This window comes from Arachis ipaensis, chromosome B6, assembly GCF_059453495.1.
Source record: "Arachis ipaensis isolate K30076 ecotype BB chromosome B6, ASM5945349v1, whole genome shotgun sequence".
Classification (NCBI taxonomy): Eukaryota; Viridiplantae; Streptophyta; class Magnoliopsida; order Fabales; family Fabaceae; genus Arachis; species Arachis ipaensis.
The window spans coordinates 122158936-122164935 of record NC_142441.1 but is presented as its reverse complement, the minus strand read 5'-3'; positions in this window follow the sequence as shown (position 1 = coordinate 122164935).

Genomic DNA, 6000 nt, shown 5'->3' with positions numbered 1-6000 from the left:
AATCGAAGCCCCGGACGTTAGCTTTCTAATGCAACTAGAACCACGTCGTTTGGACCTCTGTAGCTCAAGTTATGACAGTTTTAGTGCGAGAGGGTCAGGCTGACAGCTTTGCAGTTCCTTCAACTTCTTGTATTCCTTCCACTTTTGCATGCTTCCTTTCCATCCTCCAAGCCATTCCTACCCTGTAATCTCTGAAAATACTTAATGCACATATCAAGGCATCGAATGGTAATAAGAGAAAATTAATAATTAGCAAATATAAGATCAAAGAAGCATGTTTTCAATCATAGCACAAAATCAGGAAGGAAAAAGTAAAAACATGCAAATAGTATGAATAAGTGGGTAAAGAGTTGATAAAAATCACTCAATTAAGCACAAGATAAACCATAAAATAGTGGTTTATCAAAGAGCATACAAAACAAGAGTGTCAGTGTAAGATACTCTTTGATATGAACCACTCTGAGGAAGGATGATATGATTTACTATACGGTGCAACTGAGCACGTTCATAACCCAGGGCTCTGTGAGTAGGGGTGATGCCATCAATCAGAGAAACATGTTCACAAATATGAGCTAGAGCATCATTGAAAGAGATACCAACTCCTTCATCCCACTTACCAAAAGTATATGCACAAACCCCAACATCAGTGTATTTCAATGAATCACTGATTGTTTCATTGTTTAACACATATCTCGGTCCTTGACATAAGAATGAACACTGCCCTCATGATAAGTCATATTAGCATAAAACTCTTTGACCAAAATTAGGTACACTGGTTTTTTGATGTTAAAAAGGTGATTCCAGTCCAGAAATTCCAAATTTTCAACAAAAGAAAAACCTTTCTTTTTCAGATTTGGTAAATCAGCAAGAAAAGAGGGACACAGGGTATGCTACTTAATAACCTCTTCATAAAAATCAGTATTCATGACAGACTTAAATTTGTAAGGGTTATAGTTTGAGTGGGAGGTCATGAAGTGTGATTTGTGTGCAAAGGGATCAATGTCTGGTTCTCTAACAGATTTAAGAGGGATACGAGGTTTACCTCTCTGAGAACGAGTGGGAACAGACCTTGTCTTAGGTTGAGTGGGCTCAGAGGTAGGTTCAGCAGCAGCTGGGTGTTTCCCTTTCGAGATGCTTGGCTTTGATGAACTATGTTTTGAAGGCGGTTCCTTTGGTGGTGGCGTTTGCTTAGCTGAGGGTGGAAACCTTGAGGGGTTCTTAGTGCGAGCCATGGTATCTGAACGAGGAGGTGAGGTAGGAGGAGAAGGAGAAGGAGTGAAGGTTCGGTCTTGAGAACGAGTGGAAGGTTTCTGTTTTGCAGGGAGCTTGAAGATCTTTTCATGAGGAGGCTTTTGAGAAATAGTTTTCTTCCTCATTTGGTTGGTTTCTGATTTTGAACAAAGAGAAGCAGTAAAGGTAATGGGGAGAAACCGAAGGGTTGGAGGAAGGAGTTATGAGGGGAGAAGAAGGAGTGTTGGTAACCGCACCATAAAAAGTTTTTCATAAAACATGCAACTGTATCATCCATGATTTGACTTTGAAAGGACTTGACATCATAAAAAGAAAGATATGATTTTATTAAAAGATAAAATAGAAAGTAATTTTAAAATTGAAACCTTTTGACTGAAAATAAAAATGAATAAAATAAATAAAGTAAACTAAGATACAATAAATAAATGGATCATGTAACACTCATATTGGGTCTAGAGGTGGTTTGGTTTAAGGAAACATATTGGACCACCTAGATTCTGAATTTTAAGGTTGGCCCAGATAATTCAACAAGTGCAGAAAAGCCGAGAGAGATCCGTTTAGAGATGGTTCTTCATATGCTGAGAATTGTCTCATACCTGTTTATGAGACAAAAACTTCAACAAACACATAAACAATTTTCAAAAAATGAATCATAACTTAAAATCCCTAGACTAGTCCTAAGCATGCAAAATCTGTCCTCAGCTAGTGGTTTAGTAAAAATATAAGCTAATTGCTCTTTTGATTTAACAAATTGAATGTTAATATCTCCTTTTTGAACATGTTCTCTTATTGAGTGAAATCTCACTTCAATATGTTTAGTTCTAGAGTGCAAAACTGGATTCTTTGAAATGTTAATGGCACTCATATTGTCACACAACAAGGGAATATTTTTAGCAATTAATTTATAATCAGCAAGCTATGTTTTTAACCACATAAGCTGAGAACAACAAGAAGAAGTAGCTATATACTCAGCCTCTGCAGTGGATAAAGCCACTGTTGACTGCTTTTTACTTGACCAAACATTCAAAGGCTTTCCAAGGAAACAACATAAGCCTGATGTGCTCCTTCTGTCAACTCTATCACCAGCAAAATCTGCATCACAATAACCAATTGTAGAAAAATCATCAATCTTAGGATACCATAAACTAAAATTGGATGTGTCATGAACATATCTAATGATCCTCTTAATTGCAAAAAGATGTGACTCTTTTGGTTTTGATTGGAATCTTGAATACATTCCAACACTTTGCACTATATCAGGTCTAGAGGAAGTTAGGTACATAAGAGAGCCAATCATTCCTCTATACCTAGTCTCATCTACATCTTTCTCAGTTTCTCCCTTTTCTAATTTTGAATTAGGGTGCATGGGAGTTCCCATGGGTTTGGCATTTTCCATACCAAATTTCTTAACTAGTTCCTTGGCATACTTCTCTTGATGAATAAAAATACCATTTTCAGTTTGCTTAATTTGAAGCCCAAGGAAAAAATTAAGTTCACTCATCATACTCATGTCAAATTCACTTGTTATGAGTTTTCCAAATTCAGTACAAAGGGATTCATTGGCTGATCCAAAAATAATGTCATCAACATAGATTTGGACTAGAATAAAAGAATCATTAGAATTCATGATAAATAGAGTAGTGTTTGTGGTGCCTCTTTGAAAACCATTTTTCAAAAGAAAAGAGCTAAGTCTCTCATACCAAGCTCTAGGAGCTTGTCTTAAACCATAGAGAGCTTTTGATAGTTTGAAAACATGGTTAGGAAATTCTTTATTTTCAAAACCAGGTGGCTGAACCACATACACTTCTCTATCTATCACATCATTCAAGAATGCACATTTCACATCCATTTGATATAATTTAAAACCACAAAAGCAGCATAAGCTAGAAGAAGTCTTATGGCTTCTATTCGGGCAACAGGGGCAAATGATTCGTCAAAATCTATTCCTTCTTCTTGATCATATCCTTGTGCCACTAGCCTTGCTTTGTTTCTTGCAATGCTACCATCCTCTCCTAGATTGTTCCGAAATATCCACTTGGTGCCGGTCACTTTCTTTCCACTTGGCTTTGGAACCAATGTCCAAACTTGGTTCTTCTCAAACTCATGAAGCTCATCCTCCATTGCCTTTACCCAAGAAGGGTCATCAAGGGCTTTCTTGACGTTCTGAGGCTCCATTTGAGAGAGAAGTGCAATGCTTGATTCTTCATTTTCCTTTCTAGATGAAGAGCGAGTCTTGACACCATGAGAGACGTCCCCAATGATAAATTCCTCAGGATAATTCTTCAAGAATCTCCATTCACGAGGTCTGGTGGACTTGGAGGCAGATTCAGTCACCAAGGGATTCAGGGAACTGGTGGTTTCAGGATTTCCTCTAGATTCATGAGATAAAACAGAATTGTATTTTGTTGGATTTTTAGCAGCTGCAGTTTCTGGTTCAATTTGTCCATAATTTTCATTTTCATGATTTTGTGCTATTTCATCGTCCTTTTGAGCCTAATTTCCTGCATCACAGTCTTTTAAAATGCTTTGAACCAAGTTAGTATCACAGAATGTAATATGTATGGACTCCTCAATTATTCTAGCTTTTTGATGATAAACTCTATATGCTTTGCTAGTTGTGGAATATCTTACAAATAAACACTCATATGCCTTTGGATCAAATTTTCTCAAATTATCTTTGTTATTTAGAACAAAACATTTGCATCCAAAGATATGCAAGTAGTTCAAATTTGGTGGGTGACCTTTCCAAAGTTCATAAGGTGTTTTCTTCAGAAATTTCCTTATGATAGTTCTATTCAAAATGTGGCAAGCTGTGTTAACCGCTTCAGCCCAAAGGAATTTTGGAATATTACTCTCACAAAGCATGACTCTTGTCATTTCTTGAATACTTCTACTTCTTCTTTCCACAACACCATTTTGTTGTGGTGTCCTTGGACAAGAGAAGTTGTGAGATATTCCAAATTTCTCACAAAAGGATTCAAATAATTGGTTTTCAAATTCAGTTCCATGATCACTTCTTATAGAAGAGATCTTTAAATCATTTTCATTTTGAATTTTCTCGCTAAAAATTTCAAAGGCCGAAAAAGCTTCATTTTTGTGTGCAAGAAATAAAACCCAACCAAATCTAGAGTAGTCATCCACAATTACTAAACCATAATGTTTACCACCTAGGTTTTGAGTTTTTGTTGGACCAAATAAATCAATGTGTAGCAATTCAACTGGTCTTTTAGTAGAGACGTCTTCCTTTGATTTAAATGAACTCTTTGTTTGTTTTCCCATTTGACAAGCATCATAAGCATTGTCTTTGTCAAATTTTATCAAAGGAAGACCTCTTACTAATCCTTTCTTGACAAGTTTGTTTATTTGAAACATACTTGCATGACCCAATCTCTTGTGCCATAGCCACTTTTCAGATTCTTTAAAATGAAAACATGCTACATTTTGATCCTTTAGTTCATCAAGGGTAAGTCCATACACATTATTACAACGCTTAGCAATAAACAATACTTCATTTGTCTTTTCATTCATAAGACAGCACTCTAATCTTTTGAAAGTCACTAAATAACCTAAGTCACACAATTGACTTATACTCAAAAGATTATGCCTCAACCCATTTACTAAAAAAACATCATCAATGAAAGTAGAATGATTATTACCTACTTTTCCAATAGCAACTATTTTACCTTTTCCATTATCTCCAAAGGTCACAAAACATCCATCATACTTGTTTAGTTTGATGAAGAAAGTTGACCTTCCAGTCATGTGCCTTGAGCATCCACTATCCAAGTACCACATATCGCTTTTGTTCTTGGATGCTAGGCAATCTGCATCAAAAACTTCAAGTAACATTAGGTATCCAAATTAATTTGGATCCTTTGAAGTTAATCCATCTTGGTTGTCCAAGTGCATTGAAATCACAAATAACATTGTAAATTTGATTTCCTACAATTCTTTTTTCAATGAAACATTGTGAATATGAGTGGCCAAATTTCTCACAGTTAAAACACTGATTTTCTGATGCATATTGCTGAAATTGAGGTGAGTTATTATGCTGAAAATGATTAGAGGACTGAAATTTTTTGGTTTTTGGAAGAGGTGCATTTCTTTTGACAAACTGATTTTTGTTATAATTGTTCCTCTTTGCAAAAGCATTCCAACCAGAATTTTTGAAAGCTTTTGGACTTTTCGAATGTAAGGTTTTGTTGTAAAATTGTGGATTTTTGAAAGCAACCTCATTATTCAAAATGTATCCCAGACCTGACCTATTTGATGTAGGTTCGGTTTTTTATGATGGCTCAATTTCACTAGTGTAAAATTCATCAAGTTCCTCCTCATGTGTGGGAGCATATCCAAGACCAGGTTTGTTGGAATTGGATTTAGTTTTTGATGAAGAAGCCACAAATTTCATAGAGGAATCATTAAAAACTACACTTTCCTTAGTTACATAACCTAAACCAGATTTTTCAAACAATGGTCTTTGACTTGCAAGTAATTTGTCCAAGTTACTAGAACTTTGAGCAAATTTTGCTAAATCACTATTCAGCCTTTTAATCATTTCATTTAATCTTTCGTTTTCAGCAATAAGCTCTTGAGAAGGATCCACAATGTGCTTTCCTTTTAATTTTTCAAGTTCAGATTTTAGAAATCTGTTTTCTTTAATAATATCCAAGGCATATTCAGTTTCCTTCACCTTTTCTCTCAAAAAATCATTTTTAGCTTTTAACATTTCCTTTTCAGATTTGCATTTAT